Source organism: Falco biarmicus, chromosome 2 (assembly GCF_023638135.1).
Source record: "Falco biarmicus isolate bFalBia1 chromosome 2, bFalBia1.pri, whole genome shotgun sequence".
Lineage (NCBI taxonomy): Eukaryota > Metazoa > Chordata > Aves > Falconiformes > Falconidae > Falco > Falco biarmicus.
Window position 1 is genome coordinate 98,654,451 of NC_079289.1, and position 20,251 is coordinate 98,674,701.

At 35.5% G+C, this 20,251-nt stretch overlaps 1 protein-coding gene across 2 annotated transcripts in view; it reads left to right on the forward strand.

The window, feature by feature from the left end:
• Positions 1-20,251, forward strand: part of NLGN4X (neuroligin 4 X-linked) — a 188,479-nt gene that overhangs the window by 29,413 nt on the left and 138,815 nt on the right. For both annotated transcript variants that reach the window (XR_008820384.1, XM_056329715.1), the window contains exon 2: positions 1,507-1,590. The gene's annotated coding sequence lies outside the window, so the exon portion shown is untranslated. The remainder of the gene's footprint in view (positions 1-1,506; positions 1,591-20,251) is intronic.

Below are 20,251 nucleotides of genomic sequence, written 5' to 3' on the forward strand. Positions count from 1 at the left end.
GATAACTACCGTCTTTACGCAGAATTGAGGCCTGTGTTTGCAGCTGTTACAATGAATTGCACTTACAGGGAGTGGTTTGGCTGTAGTGAGCAAAACATTCATGAGAGGGAGTTATTCAGTCTGATTAAGATTGCATAATCTGCCACTAGCAAGTGTTAAAGCCTGATTTCATTTACACCATTAATTTTGGTCAAAAGTGAAGTCTAAAATCTGATTATTTTTCTTTAAGTGATATGAGAAAGTTTTCTGAAATAACAGATGGAAACTCAGTGCTGTGATCCTTAGGATCTTTATTGCAAAAAACTAATTTATTTCTTAAAATAAAATACATTGTTTGTGGTGATAGTCCATACTTATCAGTTATCTGGAAGTCATGTCTGTTCCTGCTGATGAATAACATGCAGGTGGACCCCGAAAGCAATAGAAGTTTGTGGAATATATTTGTTAGCATATTGCAGAAGTGTTTCTACAGTGTTAATAGACACTGCATTGTGGCCAAATGCCTTGTGTGATTTTTCAGAAATTGTAAGTTTGCTTGACGTATTAGCAAGGTAATAGGAATTTTTGATAGCCTCACCCTTGCTCATCTAATTTGTTTTCTAACATCTAATTTGTTTTCTAACAGTATTTTTCACACAAAGTGCTTCTCCATGTTGATCAACTTAATGAAAACAAGAATAAATGATCTTAAGTGCCTTGGTACTTTAAGAGATACAAAAAAAAAAAATAATACAAGCAATGCATGAATTTTCCCTGCAAAATGTGGGCAGCTATAAATGCCATAAAATCAACTCTGCTGACCTTTTAGGGAAGAGAAATACTTCAGCTAATGCAGTCTTGGCGCCTATGCAAATTGCCTAAAAGAACTTTATTAACAATATTAAGTACTGAGTTTTAAATTGCAGTCTCAAGAAAGTCCTGACAGAAGATACGGTTGGTAAATATTGGTATTTATCTAAAAAGGATAGACTATTGGTAAATAGTTTGTCCATTGAAATGTCATTTGAAGTATAAGCTATAGTTTTGAATTACCCATAGGAAAGAATAAATAATAGTTAGATGGCTTTAAAAAATATTTTAATATTCTATTTGGATATATTTGAATATTTGAATTGTTATATTTTAGATTTGAATATGTATACTATATGTTTACAGCAATATTTTAAATCCAAGGGGTTTGTGGTAATTTTTATTTTCTTCTTTGAAGAACTTGCATTAGATTTTTTCCGCAGAATGTAAACTTTTGTGGTATATAGGTATAAAGACAATTCTGTTTTTGTAGCAGGGATCAGTCGGCAAAGAAAAGATATTGCTAATAATTTTCATATACTATGATCAATGTATTTATTCTCCGGGTACCAGTATTATGATTTTTCATATTTTTTATCTTGGATGACAGCATTACAGGTGATTTAATAAGTAGCGTTTTTTTCACCATTTGTGACTCATAATCATGCATTTTTTTTCTTCATTTACTGAAGAGCACTATATATTTCTTCCTAACAGGAAAAACTTCTGCTGCAACTAAAATGACATCATGCAGCCTCCTATGGGGGAATTCTGAAGCCTTCTCAAAAATACAACATAGTGGTAAGTACTGAAAGTATGCTCAGAACAATTCTGTTTTCTGTAAAATATATATATAATAGAAATGAGAGCAAGCCTCTGTGGCTGGTGTTCTTAAATGGATTTGAAATATATCTTTGCAATATATATATCCAGTTAAAATGCTTGTTTGCTACATGTTCATACAATGAGACATGGAATATAATCCATTCTAAACATTAGTGCTGTTTATGTGCTTTTTCATGATAAGCATGATTTTTATTTTTTTCCAGTTCTGTAAATACTAACAGATACCAATCAGTCTGTGGTTAAAAGACACAGGATTAAACCAGGCTGTTGTGGCACTGCTACTTAGTAAGGTTTGGGGTTTGCAGGCCACACTGTACCAGATAAAGCTGACAGTCTTCAGTTTACAAAACAAGCAAAGTAACAAGTCTGGATTCCAAAGTTCTTATGAGGCCATATAAATAAAGGGGCTTGGGTGCTGTTTCAACTGTTAACATAAATGTCTGTCTTTTCCTCTCATCTTATTAGCAAAATATGAGATAACATACTTTATGATACAATGTACACACAGATACATACATACATAGATATATGTATTTGTATATATACACATATATAAACATTCTTATGATATCAATATGAGATATGTGACAAGAGTTTACTTTAGAAATACATACGTAGAATATATCCTATTTATAAAACACTTTTGATTAATGTAATTAGCATTCTTTCATACTGTGCCTGACACAGTGATTAATGAGAAGGGTAAGACATGTACAAATGACCAGAAGAGTTTCTCTCATGCGTAGTTCTTCCTTCTCACTTTATATGATCTATGAACTTGGAAGCAGATGTGACTTTTTCTGTAATCATTGTGCTAGCTGCAGTGCAATGATATTTCAATTCAGTGTTATCACTGCATCCTAAATTCAGGGAAAAGGAATAGTAATATATCTGATGTGATAGTAAAGTTGTGAATAAGCAGTAATTCAAAGTATGACAGGTTAGTTATGAGATCCAAGGGTGCCATTATGTGAAGTGTAAAAATCAGACAAAGAAAATAACAGCTTTGAAAACTCCTGTGATTTTTGCATCACTGAACCATGTTTATTCCAATTCATAGCAATTTAAATGTAATTGAATAAAAAACACTTTATGAACAGGAACCTGTTTAATAGTTTAGCATCCATGCTGATCATGATCATAGCTGAACTATTACTGGTTACTATAGTGAAGTGTACACATATGCATGAATGCCATACGCGGGATTCAATTAGTTTCCTCACAGAACTCATGACATTTTTTTCAGGAAAAAGGTAAGTAATTGATATAAAGAATACAAGGCTAATATAAAGAATAAAAAAGCTGAAGTCAATGTTGAAATAATCACTTAATTTCTTTGGAACTAATGATTTGTGGTAGATTTACATTGTCTTGCACCAGAATTAGCCACAGCCAGGTTCCAGGAAGGAAAAGTCTTATCTCAAGATCTGTCACAGTACACTGAGATAAACCACAGAACCTAGGGAAAGGAGTCTGAAGGGGAAGCTGAGGGACAGCGTGATTTTAGTTTTCACTGTTTTCTCAGCATTTTCTTTGTTCTTCATAATGCACAAGAGGGAAAGTCAAGGGAGAAGGGGAAGAAAGGGAAGCAAACAACATTAAACCAGAAAAGTGAGATAGAACCTATTGATGTCTGGCTTTTAACTCCCACTGCAAGTTAGTGGACATCAGAAGCCAGCTGTGCCTTTTGAAAATGTCCTTGTTCATGTGAAGTGATAATTGAACTATACATAAAAAAACCCAGGAGAGTAGAAAATGAAGTTGTAAAATGGCATCAGATTTAATTCAGCTTTTCTGCTTGCAAATTTCCTGAAGTATATGTAGCCACAAACATACATGTTCAACTACCAGCCCCAAGGCATGCAGAAAATGCACAACAGAAGTATGGCAATATAAGTTAAAGAATTGGGGGTTTTTGTCTGGAAAAAAATATGTTCTTATGAGAAGTTTTTCAAGACACAAACTGAAATGGATCTGAAGGTTTTCAGGAAAATGTACAACCCAAGCCAAACTAGGTTTGGAGATGTGTTTGCAACAGACAATAGGGTTCCATTTGGATGAACAGAAGAACTCTGAGAGTGCTGTGTAGAATTATCGGTGTAGGTTCAAAAAACCAACAAGATATAGTAGCTTGGGTAGATTGTAACTGTGACTTTTGCTATATTGTACTCATATTTAAAAGAAATACAGAAAGAAATCCCCACACCTTGATCACATTTACTTTTCTCTTGCTATTGTTCTCATCCATAACTCCAGCTAAAATTCTTTGACAAAAACCACTGCTCTTTCTTTAGAAGGGAAAATTACAATTTATGTTTAGAATATGCAAGAAGTGCTTGCTGGCAATGCACAATATAGTAATAAAAATAAAAGCAAATAAATGGCCCATGCTTTGTCCTCAGATTTTGATCTTACATCACAGGTGTAAGCTCATTTAAATGGTGGGATTTTGATCTAAAATCCTGACCTGACAGCTGAGTGCACAGATGGAGCCCTGTGGTAGTCCATGGGGTGCTGAGTAGTTTCTTTGATGTAGCCACATACTGTCAGATTCTTGATCATGTTCTCAGACTCTGATCAAGCCTCTGCCTTGTATCATTTACGATAACAAATATGAAGGAATAATACAGCCTTCATATTAGAAGGCAGGAATAAACTGTTCCAGCTCTAGTCTTGGGAGTTTTAAGAAATGGATCATCTCTTAATTCTCTGAGGAAAACCAGGGTACAAGGTAATTCTCATTCTTAGAGCTGTCAGCTCTCCTCAGCCTACTTTTCAGCTCTTGGGATTCAGTGTTGTTGATCAGAATCTTTGCTTTGCCTCCTCTTGTCAGGGTTTATGGCTATAAATGGAAGAGCGCTTAGCTGAGCAGTCCATCCTCTGGTTAAGCAGTGCCTTCAACTCTTATTTCTAGTTTTCTTTTGAGGTTCTTACTGTATTATACATTCTTAGATGGAAGCAAAATACTTCCCACATGTATTCTCTGTTGGTGAAGTATTAGCATAATTTTATCATGAAAATCCATCAACTAAATAAGCTCCTAAGACCCTTACTATGATATAGAGGCTGTGCTGATGTTTTCTATAATGTACTCTCTTCCCACCATTTCTCTTAAATTTGAAACAGAAAGAAGGAAAGAACTCGATTTAAAATTCTTCTTTTTTATAAAGATAGGTGTGTTTTCCATACTGGAACATAATTGATAAGCAAGAGCAACCAATGAACTTATCGCTGAACATCCCAGACTTGATGCTCTGGTCATGTTAATTAATTGAGGCTGTTACTCAACATTTCAGTATGTTTCCAAATCGGGAACAGCATCTTCTTCAAGAAATGCAGGTGGTGTCACCTACTGTCTGGGAGTTTAACCAGGATTTAACAAGTCTGTCTAGATGTCGTTGCAGGATGTTCCACATCTCTCCATGCATCTATAAATCTGTGTCTAGGGAGAGTGTTCTGAAATCCTAGATTTGATATAGTTAACTGTGACTCAGCTGATCTAGAAAAAATAAAATAAGTTGCATCAGTTTCTTTGCTCTGAGATGTTACTGGCAAATCTAACCTTAGCAGATTCACTACATCACTGATGTCGTGTGTTTGCCACCTTCTATGAATACTGGAGTGAAAATGTTCAGATTCATTAATGAATATGAAAGGTGCCTTACCTCTGAATTTGATGTATCCGTTCATTTTTAATTGCAATATTTAGTTATGTGTTTCTGTATGACTGACCTTAACTACTTAAATGTAGGTGAACTCTAATGATCTCTAGCAATATGTGGAATTCTGAAGAACCCAAGTGAGAAATGCAAATATGAAGCATTTGCAAATATTATTCAAATATGAAAAAATAAACACCAAAACTTCCCAGGGCATTAAACTTACTTCCAGGTGGCAATGTGATTGAATAATTTTAACACCTTTCCCTAAAATCTTCAGCTTTAATAAAAGTTTTCAGGAAATAGTTGAATGGGTTTGTAGTGATTTGTTGTTGTTGTTGTTGTTAAAGTACAATTTCACTGATGACATCAGTTGGAAAATGTAAATATGTGTTGTGATTACCCTAAATCTTTAAGAAGCATAAACTATTCTTATCTAAGTAACAATTCCATAAATACAATTGATTTTGCAGAAAATTTATTTGAACACTACATTATGTAAAGCATTGTACAACAATAACAAAGAACTGTTAAAATTATGTAATTTCAACATTATGCAGACTGGATGGCCAACAGGAGTTCACTGAATTATTACATTGTAAGCAAGTAAAAGCAAAATGGGAAATAATCACGCTGTTTTGCATAGGCAGCTCATTTGATTGATTAAAGGTGCTTTTTAAAGTTGTCATGTTCAATTCAAAGAACTGGCGTGCAAATTTTACTACTGTCTGCAGTGCTTTAACTTGAAAATGTTTTATTACTGTGACTCATAATTTAAATCTATTGTACTGAACAAGTAGCAGTGTTATATCTGTTTTTACAGGGACCTCTTAACTCTTAAAAAAAGAGTTCAAAACGCCTCATTGTTGTTTTCTAAGAACAACAGTGAAGCTTTTGAACATACCAGTGTAAATGAATTACATGTAAGCAGTTGTCTTCATCTTATGAAGGTTCAAAACGTGCTGCATCTTCCTGAGTAACCACAAGACTGCAATGTTATGTTTGTTTTGTTTGGAGAACTCAGTAATATGGCAAGGGAAGACCATCTATATCTTTTACTAAATTGCTTCCCATTAGCCATTCAGCAGCTACCTTCCTCAGTATTTATATAAAAGAAATCACTCTGTTTAACAGCAAAATCTTTTATCTTCCTGGAGTCCCCGTGACTTAATCTGAGCTCTGCACACTGCAGTTTAAGTTGCTTTTAGAAACAACTTGACAGAAGATCATCTCTGGGATCATCAACTCCAATTTCTAGAACAGGAGTCAACCATATCATGTAACCCTTTTTATACAGGTTGTAAGGTAGGTTACGAAACCGAGGGCTCCATTGGTTATTGGTGGAAACCAGTAATAAGTGCTGCCCGTCAAGGGTCTACACTGCAACAATATTATTAAATGCCATATCAATGGCATAGAGGTAATGAATACACCCCCACCAAGTCTGTGGATGACACCAACATGAGTGGTGCAATTGATACACTTGAGTGAAGGAATGTCATCCAGGGGACCTTGACAGGCTTGAGAAGCGGGTCCTTGAGAATCTCACTAAGTTCAACAAGGCCAAGTGTAAGGTCCTGCACCTGGGTCATGGCAATCCCCAATACCAGTGCAGGCTGGGTGATGAGTGGATTGAGAACAGCCTTGCATAGAACAAACTTGGGGATATTGGTTGATGAAAATTTGGACATGAGACAGCAATGTGCACTTGCAGCCCAGAAAGCCCCTATCCAAGGCCATATAAAAGGAAGTGTGGCCAGCAGGTCAAGGGAGGTAAGTTCTTTCATTCACCTCTTCTGAGACCCCATCTGTGTCCAGCTCTGGGGTCCCTAGCACAAGAAAGGCGTGAACCTGATCAAGTGGGTCCAGAGGAGGGCCACAAAAATGATCAGAGGATTGGAACACCTCCCCTGTGAAGAAAGGCTGATAGAGTTGGGGTTGTTTAGCCTGGAGAAGAGAAGGCTCCAGGAAGACTTTATTGCAGCCTTTCAGTATATAAAGGAAGTTTATAAGAAATGTGGAGAGAGACTTTTTACCAGGGCCTGTACTGACACAGCAAGGGGCAATGGTTTTAAATTGAAAGAAGTTAGATTTAGAGTGGGTGTAAAATAACTTTTAAAATGTATTTTTTACAGTGAGAGCGATGAGGCCTGGAACAGGTTGCCCAGGGAGGCTGTAGATGCCCCATCCTTGGAAGTATTCAAGGCCAGACTGAATGGGGCATTGAGTAACCTGGTTTAGTGGAAGGCGTCCCTGCGTATGGCAAGGCAGTTGGACTAGATGATCTTTAAGGTCCCTTCCAACTCAAACCATTTGATGATTCTAAGATTTGTCTAATATCATACAGTGATTATCTATGCATGCTTATAAAACATGCAAAACATTAAAGTAAATGGCCTAGTATGAACATAACTGATTAGTTTTAACACAAATATAGCACTATAAATAGCACTATAGGCAGCTCAATATCAGAAGTGGAATTTTGGGATAAAATGGGTGAAAAATCATTAATGATAGAATCAAAAAGTTTGGGGTTTTTTTTTCTGAACTTTTAAGAAATTATGTAAAGCTGAAACTTTTGAGTAACACTTTAATTGTGGCTACTTTCAACTAATTTCATGGATGAGTATGCTAGCTATAGCGCAAGGTTGTCTACTAATATCAGAAGAATTAAGGTTTTTGGTTCTTTGAAAGAGATTTGGGTTCTTAAAAACAGAATTCTAGTACAATTTTAGGAGTAAAACTTCTAGCACCACTCCAGAAAGCCTGGATATCCCCCAAGTCCTAGGTCATATCTGCTAGCTCTTTGTAGTGTTGAACACTCAAACTTATGTACCTATATTTCCATGTTCTGTATAGTTTTCTAGATTGTAATAACTGTCTAGATCAGGGGTCCTCAAACTTTTTAAACAGGGGGCCAGCGCATTAATTAAGTGGCAGGCCATTATCTGCGGCTGCTTGGTTTCCCCCCCAACCCCTGGGGGGGGGCGCAGGGGGGGCAGGGAGGCGGGGTGTTCTGTAAATACTGGGGGCCTGATTGAGGACCCTGGGGGGCCGTATCCAGCCCACGGGCCGTCGTTTGAAGACCCCTGGTCTAGATCCCTATTGATTTGCTAGACACCAAGCTCACAGGTAGACTACTTCATTTAGCAAAAAATAGGTGTCCACTATCTACAACTGAAAGTGGCCCCTTTTGATCTGAGAACAAACATATGTGAGATGCTGGGTGTCTGGTCAGTACAGAAGTGTATTTTTTGTGTGTCTAGAGAAAACTGTGGTTTCAGTGAGCTTTTCAGGTGCTTAGAATATTTACTGGGATTTTGAGTGTTACATCTAAAAGTATACCTGGAAATTACTGTGGCTCTGGACCTCAGAGAGCATTATCATGCAAAAGAGAGGGTCTCTGGGAGTTTATGCACTTCTGAGGTTAACTAATAAGTTACATGGAGACTATTTGGATACTGTTCTGAATATAAATCTTGTGTCTGATACCCAGGATTTTTTATTATTATTAATTTACCTCAATCCTCTGGAAGTGCATCTCATGGGAAACAGAGGACTGAAGAGCTCTTCAGAGGTTTTCTTCTGGGCAGTGAATGCTGACAAAATGAGACAGAGTTGTTCTGTACTGCTAGGAATTAATTTGGGAATGGCAGTGCTGCTAAGAAGGGTGGAGGAGAGCAAAATGGTCTGGGGTTTGGTTTTGAGAAGCTGACTGGGTATTCATTTAATTGTGTCTTTAAAAATCCTAGTATTGCATAGGTTGGGGAAACCGTAGCATGGCGTCCAAAGAAGGGCAGTGACACTGGTAAAGAAAGGGTCTAAAAAACAAGTGTTGTGAGGAGCTGCTGAAGGAACCCGGATTATCTAGTCTGGAGAAAAGGAGGCTGAGGGAAGGGACCTTATCACTCTCTACAACTACCTGAAAGGAGGGTGTAGTGAGCTGGGTGTTAGGTATGCAGCTGGACTCAATCTTTAAGGTCTTTTACAACCAAAATGATTCTATGATTCTGTAGTTCTTTAATGATGAAAAATACTGAATTATTTCTATTCTGTGCCAAATGCAAGTAATCCACCACAATTATGCTAATCACTGCCCTGAAAACAAATTGATACAGCTGTTGTGTGACTAGGGAAGATGATGGCATATTTCTTTCTTTTTCAAAGAAAAAAATAAAATGCTTTTGCCAGCAGGAAGCCACACTGCTTGTAAAAATGTCTTAGAACTGAAAATCACTATTTGATTCTGAAGGTAAATTTATTTGTTTGTATATGTAAATACAAAATAATTTAGTTTTAATTGCATGCCAATTTAGACCCAGATATCTGGTATTGTACATTTTAGAGCAGTATTTTGTTTTTATTTTCTACTGACTATGCAAAAAATACATATATACAGCATTTTTTATTGAACTTTAAATATGGAAGCTGAATGTCTCTAAAATACTCTTACTACAAGATTATTTTTTAAAAAACACAAAAATTTCCTTTTATATGTACTTCTTTGCATTCCATAGTTGTTTCCCAAGGAAAAAGCCCAAGAAAGGGAACAGAATACAAATATCATAATATTGTTATCCACTACCTGAAAAAAGTTCAGAATTATTTGTGTGTAGGTGAAACCACTCAGGTCAAGTAAAATGCAGATTGTCTGTTTTCAGGCATTGTAGTCTACTTCTGAAGAGGTATGAACTAATACTATTGTCTTTTTCACCTGGTTGCAGCTGTATTGGTAGCAAAGATTTGCCCATCTGCACTCACAGCATGAACATGGATTTAAAGCTTACACAACTATTCACAGAAAGTTAGGAAAACCAGCTGAAATTTTTATGTTTTAATGTGATGTTAACAAATAAGTGACAAAATTTTGTGCTGTTATAATATTAAAAATCTGCAAGTTTTGTTAGTGTAAGAAATAATAATCTGCAATCAAATGTCTATTAAAATTTGTTTTGGCTCTCCATGGTGGAAACAAAGCTCTTTTATGTGGAACTAAATCATGCATTTAATTCTAATGTAGTTTGCAATCACTGGAGTTAATCATATTGAAAAATTTTTGTTGCTTCTATCATTTGAGACTTTGTGCTTTGCTTTAAATGTACATAGGTGATATTTCCTATGCTATGTTATACCCCTGTGATTGTAACTACTGTTAAGGGTAGACATATGTCATGGATTTGATTCATAAAGATGAGATGCAAATCTCTGAAAATTGCCTATGAATAACAAGGAATCTGTTATGCTTAGTTGCAGGCTACTCTTACTTAAATAGCATTACCAAAATAGAATGTTAGACAAAGTCATGTATTTGGACTGCCTGTAGACAGCCTTTAAGACTAATATCTTCTGCGTGTATTGTGCAAGAGTACTTGCAGAAAGCCTAACTTTGTCTTAATTATGAAATATTACTAAAGTGTGCCAATAGTCTGAATTATCTTCTTTCACTGTAGATATTTTTAATTTAGTTTTATTTTTCTATAAAAAATATACAAAGCTTTGTGTAAAGCTCTAAAAGATAACTCTTCTTCCATTTGCCATGCAACCTTCCAAAAAAGATACATTTACACATAGAATGACCTGAAATGTAAATCCCAAAAAAAGTATGGAAAGAACTTCCAGATACAACATATTAGTAAGCAAATGAACCGTACCTACTTTGTAATGAGTGATATAAAAGAAAATAACTATCACTATAGCTAATTTTCAATTAAAGTTACCATTTAATTTTCACTGTGTAGAAAAACACTTGCACCATATTTATATATTACTAATTCAAGGAATAAAAGAGGGGTGTTTTTTTAAGCAAAAGTTATTTCCATGTCCAGGTTTGCTTTTCTGAAGCTGATCTGAATTCTATCCAAACTCATGTAATAGCATTCCTGTCTTTTTACAAGGTGAGTGCATGCACATTGCCAAGATTCTTTGGGGAAATTAAGTTATCTGTACATATGATATTCATGTTATTCTGACCAAGGTACTTTGGTTCTATTGATTTTAGAGAATTAACAATGACAAAAAACCCCCAAACCTCAAATTGGAGACATTTGACAGAATTATGAAGACCTATTATGATAATTATTAGAATTGGGAAACCTATAAATGTAACAAAAATTCTGAAGAAATTTTTCTATTCTGCAATGCAGGCCAATTAAAATGACATTACAGCATAAACTGATCACACACTAACTTAAATTTAGCTATAATTCACGTTTCAAATTATTTATTTCAAATGCTCTTTTTCTATGTCATTTTGCTTTGAAAATGCAAGCTATCTTTGGGGAATTAAAATTCATTTTTCATTTGAATGATAGTTGATTGGCTTGTTTCAATGACATTTTAAGTGTCTGATACTGAATTCTTGTAAGAATATAAGTATTCAATAAATTGATTGGAAGGCTATTGTTAGCAAAAATATTCATGTGGATAATGTTTCTAGTGATTATGGTATAACTATCATGAGTGAAAAATAGTGTTTATTGCATATGCCCCAATCTTTTCAATATATTTTCTTTTAAAGAAAATAGTACTTTATCTGGGTAACTGTTACATATTGATTTTTTTATTTTTTTTTTTAATCTGAACATCAGAAGCTACTTTTTTACTGTGCAGGTGACAGAATATTGGCACAGGTTGCACAGAGATGTTGCAGAATCTCCATCCTTGGAGATACTTAAAAGCTGTATAGACATGGCTCCAGGTAGCAATCTTTAGGTGTCCCTGCTTGAGCAGAGGGGTTAGACCAGTTCACCTCAAAGGTCCCTTCCAATTTCAACCAGTCTATGATCCTGTGATCTTTACATAAGAGCATTCAAATTTTCTTCCCATGGATTTAAAACAACAATACGTCCCTTTCACTCACATTACCTGGAAGTATCAAAAAAGAGCGAAAAACACACAAAAATTATGTTACAAGTTTGCATAATGACAATCAGTCACTTGAAAAGCTAGGTGATGGACAAAAGACTGAGAGCCTCTATTGTTATTACAGGTCTGTTTAAAGGAGGGTAGTTGCAAGAAATTAACATTATTTGGCCAAATGAATGGAAGTAAATATTTTAAAAGCTACTGAAATAAGGTTTATTTCAGATTTTTTATTAAGTATTAGTGAAATACAACTGATTGAGTGCAGTGGTGTGAATGGCAGAACCAGAATCTGTTTTCCATACGCTTAGAAGCTGTCATAACTAAAACCAAAAGTATAAACAGTGAGGTAATAAGCTACACAAGGGTACAAGAAATTCAGATCTGCTATTTTCAGCATAAACTGTAAATTAGTTTGAAAGCAGAATTCATTAAAGAACATGTATCTGAAAGACAAACCTTTGATGACAGTGTAGAAACGAAGTAATCTAAGTTCATTAATTTACAAAGCAAGAGTTTTCAATAGATGAACTTGACAAAGAAAATGAATGTATTAGAATTTCCTCTATGGAAATTGGAGCTGGGACAGAGCAATCACAGCAACAATAACTAAAAAATCACTGTCTTGGCAGCTTCATTGACTTTTAGAGTGTGGAATTTTCAGTGCTTTTAAATATTAGCATAGTATTAGTGCAACAGGATTCTGAGCTTGTTATCTTTGAAATATTACCACAGTAAGTTTTTGAGTTAATTTAAAAAATGGAGTTAAAGAGTTATCAAAACTTTTGGGCTTATGACTCTGATGTTCAGGACTGCAACATCAGACTTTTTTTTCCCAAATGTTCTATAATTAAAAAAAAGATAGCGGTCATTTGATGCAAAGTTGGGGGTCTTTTGTGTTTGTTTTTTTTTTATTATTATCTCCTGGATAATTTCATTTAAATCCTCATCTGAACAATTTTTACCTATGGCTGTTTATGGTTTAGTGTTGGAAATGTACAGGCAGGGGATCAGAAAAATCAGAAAAAAGTGAAATAACTCTGAGTTTCTGGTAGTCCAAACCTTTTTGTTCAAAATATAAAGCATGTACTCAATATTTCCAGAATATGACAACAGTACTTACAGGTTTTAGTATTAGCAGTTTAGATCTGGTGTCCAGAAACACAATTATCTCAGTGCAAGAGTTTAGGAAATACAATTGATACAAATATGCCAAAATTGTTGTAAGATTTCAATACGACATGAAATCAGAGCCAGAGAAATAACGAATCAGGACTCCTGGATGGTTGTCTCCTGTGCCTATGGGAAACAATATTAAATTCCAAAAAGAAAGTGGTTAACAACTTGCCAAGGTGATAGTTATATCATCCTGGGGGGCAGACTTTGAGAAGAATAGCAGCTGTCTAAACAAAAGCAAAAAGGATGTGATATTCTTGTTCTAGGTATCAGTAAAAATACTGCTGATAAAACACAGGTGCACTTTCACATCACTTTAAAAATAAATAGTTATATGCAGCAGCAAGCAAGACTTTTAAATTATGTATCTTTCTCTGTCATGCCAAAGAAGGCATTATGGAAGGAATTATTTTGAGGAATAAAAGTGTAAGTCAGATCAGACAGGAATTACTGACATATCTCCAATATGAGGTAGAATAATCTTTTCCTCTGTCAAAGGGATTTAATTGTCTGCCCTGACCTCCATCTGTTCTATTAATTGACCGCATTAGTTTGTGGCAGATATTTTTGGTTAGTATGATGTTTTATTAGTGAGATTTCTTAAGATGATATAATAGAAGCACACAGGAAGCCATAATTCCTGCCATGTGGCATGGTGCATTTTTTTATTCAGCTTTCACCTAAATCAGTTGACTGAGGGAGGGAAAAAAAAATAGATCAGTTCTTCCTAGTTAACTTGGCAACTGCAAATTGTCTTCTATTTTTTCTGCGATATCATCCCATATAGACATGATAAAAGAAAAAAAGGGAGGGGGGAAAAAAACCCAAGAAATCCTTTTAAAAAAATAAAATAAATTCCCTTTACAAAATAAAAGTCAATTTGACATTGAATTGTTGGGCATAGATCTTTATGTACCTTACATATATGTATAAACAGGTGAAGGGAAGCTAGAAACAAATGAGCAGGGAGAAGAAAAGATCTATAGGAGAGAATTATGATTTGGAAAAAAGAACAAGTGGCGTACACTCTGTGAGAAAGATTTGAGAATTAGACAGGGAACTGAGAAGGCCACATGCAAAAGAGTGAAAGGATGGAAGATACTTTCATGAGAACACATTTTCAAGCAGGGGAGAACAAGAATAAGACAGGTCTTGGAAAGGTACTGAGGCATAATGTTTTGTCATGAAATCACATTGTTAAAAACTATTTCTTCTCATTATGAAAGGTGCTAGTGTATTTGCTTACCTTCTCCTGTTCTCTTTTTTTCAACTGATCAGAAAATTATACCATGTAAGAATCTACAGTGCGGTTAGTGTGAGTATTGCTGTATGTATGTGTTACATGGTAAAAGCAATCTGTGAAAAAATGTGTGATTTATTTCTCTTATCTGTTTGCAATTTTGATAGTGCCCATGTACTTTTGAAATTCTCTGAAAACAGCTAGAGTGTGCTAAATAATATGATAATAACAGTGTTTCATGGATCCTCTTAGAAAGTCATTCGTGAATAGTCCTCATTGCGTCCAAAAAGTAATGGGAAATATGTTTTCTGACAAGTTGAGAGACAAAATCAAAATGATCATACATTTCTAACATAATACTGTTTTTCCACAAACCTATCATTCCTATGTTAGTAAAGACTGACGTTAGGTGTAGGTGGTGAAAATGGATAAACTTGTTCATCAAGATATGTTTTTGCTTCAAGGAAGGTACCATGCAGAGGAGCTTTCAAAGTAACACAGAGATATCTATGGGAACTATTAATAGCAATAATAAAAATTAAAGGATAATGGGAATTGAATACTAGGCAAGAAAACACTTGAAGTGTAGTCTAAACACTGTATACTGAATTTCGTAGCAATGGATGCTGCATGATCTTTAATCAACCATCAGCAGAACTAATGAAAGAACAGAAAAAAAAACCTATTAGAAACTTATAGCAGAACATGATCTACCTGATTTACTCACAAGGACTTCATTCATGTATGAAACTAACAGGAAAATTACAAGTTTCTTAACTTTGTGTATCACAGTTATAATTATGTACATATTGGTAAAATGTGAAAAAGTCATCTTGCTGTACTTCAACTATCAGACAGTTAGTTGTCTAATCTAGGCTAATTACTTGGGCTCCTTAAACAAGCTTCAGGATGTTTTCATGGTTTGGCTTCAAATAATATTTAGTGTCAAATACCTATTTTACAGTAGGAAGAATTGCTGCCTGAAGTATATGCTTCTGCTTTAGAAAAAATACCTAATTTTCACACAAAGTTAGTGGGACAACAAAAAAGTGGGAGCTTTAGTGATGTGTCCAAAGTAGAGGAGGTACCTTTTCATTTTGCTATGCAAAAATAGAAACTTTCCAATAGGGAATGAAAGGGTGAGCAGGAACAGAAATAACAATAACTACATTTTTTGTTGGCTTTCCTTTTTTACTGATACCAGTTCTACACACTACAAAGAAAATATGATATATTGTGTTAGATTTATGAAAAGCCTTTGATGGAAAAAAATATAATTAACTAAATGTGAGATAGCTTTGAAGTTAAGCGTGTAGTAGAATGATAGGGGCTGTCATGCAGATAATTTTGAGAAATTTATTTTATATTTTTTACCTAAAAGAAAAGCATTCACTTAGTAATTCTGAGATTTCTTTCAGAATTGTTAAAAGACCGTGAAAAATGTTCTGATTTTTATCATTTGGGGAGGGTGGAGCTGGAAATGGAGGACCTTTTTAACTGAATAGAAAATTACCTACAAAATATTCGATTTTAATACCCTTTTCTTTTCTCATTCCATCTTAACTTTCTTTTCCTGATGCCCTTTTTGGCAACAAATAGATAAAGTTGAAAAAATAGTTATTAAGAACCTTCAAAACTCAAGTAACTGATATCAAGACATCTATTTCAATCTTATAATGTGTGGAATTATTCTTTGTAGTATATCTTATTGCTACTTTGTGTAACAACTTTAGAATTCATATTTCCAAAGGGATAGAATTTAAGAAGTCTGTTTCTTAGGCTTCAAGATTTTGTTGGACTGCTTGATATTTACTCAGCCTTTACTGTGGATTTGAAAATTAATCCCACTCTTGCTGTTGTTTTTGTTGTGTACATCCTCTCATATGAAAGGTTTGTCAACCTATCTGATGTAAGATTACAGCCATATTTCATTAATTTTATGGGGGAACAAACCCTCTATTTTTCCCCCCCCATTTCCCATATTTAAGCAAAAAATGTACCCTACATAAAAGCAGGCAGTCAGCCTTGGACTTCTGGCATCCATCACTGTGGAGGAGAGCTATATCTGGTGCTGTCTATGAGGGTATGTCTCTTTGTAAATAAAGTGGTCCAGATCCAGTTCTCTGCCCCTAAGGCCCCACAGCATAGCAGAGTTAGCATCTCTATAGATAAAACCCTTCTTACCTTAAAAAAAAAAAAAAGCCTTATTTGTACTTTCTGTTGAGGAGAACCTCCAGCTTGTCCTGCTCCCTGGTAATGCCTGTGCATTGGCTGGAAGGTATGAATACTGTGGCAAGACGGTGCTGAAAGCAGTGCTCTGGCCTTATTTACTTTACTGCTTAGACCTAAATTCCAGCGCTTACTGCACTGGCCTAAAAGCAGACCAAAATCTGGATCCAAAATGGGACTTCTCTATGGTAATAATCTGCTTAACTTTAGGGGGGTCCACAGTGTATAATATAATTCACAACAGTACTTATATCAATTAGAAAGTTAAGAATTTCACACTTCATTATGAATTCAGTATAGACAGGACAATAAGTAGATTATATGACATGGACTGTCTTCCAGGCAGGCTTTCAAACTCAGTGTTTCGTGGGGAGAGGGGAAGGCAGCATAGGAATGGTTGCCTTGTTATTCTCTTCTAAGATCTAGCAAGTGATTCTGGTGATCTCATCCTTCATAACATTTTGTGAAGGCTTTTCTTGCTGAGGCAACCTCTCTCTCCTCTAAAATAAGAGTGGCTCAAGCCAGCATTTAGGAGGAGAAAGCCCATTAAGTTAGGAGTATAGCAGCACAGAAACAAAAGTTGGGGGATGTTCTTCCCTTCTGCTGGTGAAGTTGTCCAACTTCTAGCAAAGAAAGAAAACTTAAAAGGGAAGAGTAAGCTGTAAAAAGTTTCATGACATGATAGCATAGTGAAGAATCTCCAGTCCCAATTTGTATTTCATGAAGTGATTCTCCTACAAACTGCATAAAGCTTGCTTGTAAGGGAGAATACCTGTCCAGCAGAGTTTCAGCTTTACAAGGCTGCAAAGTTAAGTTTTCTTATAGGCCAAGGATGAGAATCTGAGCAAAAGACAATGCTGCTCACAATCCTCATAGCCATCCGAGCTTTATTTTAAGTCTGTTTATTTTAAATCTAACTTTTGTAACTTGAAAGATGGGAGGTGAGAGTTCAACTTTCTCCAGGTTAACGAAAGTAGTCACTCAACTATCCCATTTCCAAGATGAGTGCATAATTCTGACATTATCATATGAATGAAGGCAGTATCACCACCTGGTAACTGAGCTAGGTAATGAAATGAAAGTGTCATGCCTGTGTCTCCTGTATAACCCAGTTTCAGGCTTTTATGCAATAGAGCAGCAACTGGCTTTTTTTGCCATATAACATACTGGGCAGGGGGGGCTATATGCCTAGCTGGTTTAAATTGCTTTTCCCAACATTTTTTGTTATTCTAACATTTGTTGTTTCCTCTTCGACTGGAATGCCAACAGGAAGATATCAAGTTCTAATAATTAAGTTGTCTTAGGAATCAAATTGCCTAACAATCAGTCCCTCAGTTTCAGACAATAGATTTAGTTTCTTCCATCCTTGAGGAGGGTACATACATAGGCTTAAGGGTGAAGAGAGAAAGAGAGGTATAAGACCTGTAAGTTTCTCTGTTTAGTATTTAGACAAAACCTGATAGATTCCCTTAAGAATTTTCTTTTTCAGTCATTTGACCTTTCTTACTGGAGAGAAGTTAGACCCAGTCCATGTTAAAAATGTTCATTTTTTATGTCATGCAGTGGTAATAGATAATGATCTTTAATATTTTTGAAGGCTTAAATTTAAAAGTTCTATTCTGCAATCCTAAACAAAAAGTATGAAATCGGGATTTTTGTATTTTTCATTTTTTTTATACTCATGAATTATTTTCATATTCCAGGAATAATGAATTTTACAGGAGCTTTTGCCTTACAGGAAGTCAGGTCTAAACATCCTGTTTCAGATCATAACCTTTTCTCTTGGAGTAACATATCTGAATTTAAGAAAACAGATGTGTGACAAAAAAAAGAATCAGAGCATGTTGTATTTCTTTTACAGGGTCATATTAGACGTAGAAGCTGGAAATGAAATTCACAATTGTGCTAGTTTGTACTGATGCTGTTTTTCGTACATTTCCCTAAAATATGGACTTGAAAAGCAGCATTTTCTTAAGACTTTGTAGCCACAATTAAACAAATAGACTATCAAATAAATATATCTTGCAATCATAGTCCACAGTCATATTTTAGGCATTGGACTCTTTCAGAGCAAAGAAAAGAGTTAGTACCCTGTCACATTACCTTGCAGCAAAAGTTAATTGTTGCTATATTATTTGAGAGTGTGTCATGACCTCTTCTGCATTGTAGCGTGAGACATTTGAATGGCTACAGTGTCCATTCAGTCCTAGGAAGCTTAAATTTATATCATGAATGGTCAAATTTTGATCTGAAGTGGAACACACCTGGAATAGCTAGTAGTTTCAAGTATGTTTGTAAACAGTTTATGCCACATTTTTTCCATCCCAATATTGAAACCTTATATTTATTTGCAATCTTCATTAATTTATCTCAAGAAGCAGGAAGTATCCGGAGAATTGGCCAACCACTGAAGTTTTTCCATGCTTTTTATGGCAACACCAGTTGAAATTAGAGTTCAAATCTTAGTCAGATAACTGCAACTGTCTTGACTGAGCATTTCCAGTTAGTCTTGGGTCCTCCTCACCAAAACGCTTTTTTTTAACATTTTAAATACAGGGGAAAAAAAATATGGGAAACCATCACAGCACTATCAAAACTAGCTGGCTGCAACAAGGCTTTTACCTTCACATACCATGTGAACTTCAATAAGTAGCTCTCACACCTTGCCTCAGCACAACTGCCAATCCCCATGAGGTTTCAACAGACCATCTACTGTCTGTGCTGTTTGTTCATCCTCTTCAGGCCAGTCCACCCTGCTTCTTGCCCCTGCTGTATCCGTCACCAGGACCCCTTCTTCTCTCTGCTTCTCCTAGGGCCTCTCCTACATCCAGGGCACACACTCTGTCCTCCCTCTGCTTCTTCCAGGTCTCTCTTCATCCAGTGCTACTTTGCCACACGCCTTAGAGCTATTTAACTACTTAGCAGGAACCAGCCACAGCTGCACATCATCCACGGCAGCCAACCCACCGCCCCTGAAGCAAATCCACAGCTGTGTATTATCAATGTTAATTAACCTGCCTTCATTTCCCTATAATTCCTCTACAGGAAACCATATCTGTGATTCTTCAGCAACAGCTTTTTATAGTTAGATCCAAACACCTGATTTTTTACAGAAGTGTAAAATGCTTAAGAAGTGTATTTCTTTGGTTTTACTTGAAAAGGAGTGATGATCACACTTTTTGTTTCCCTTTGCTTGCTTTTCAAATTGTTTTTTTTTTTTTTTTTTATGGAGAGAATTGCAGTTTCCAAAAACTATGTAGGGACCACACAGCCTTTCTTTATAGTCCTATCATTCTGTTTGAGAGTGTATGGGACTTCAAAATTCACAAGGAAGTCTAGCTGCAAGCAAGAAACAATGATATGAAATAAATGTGTGTCCATTTTCTGAAAAGTAAATGGTGATTGTAGATTCTAACCTGAGGGACCTGCTGACACTCCAAGCCTATCTGTG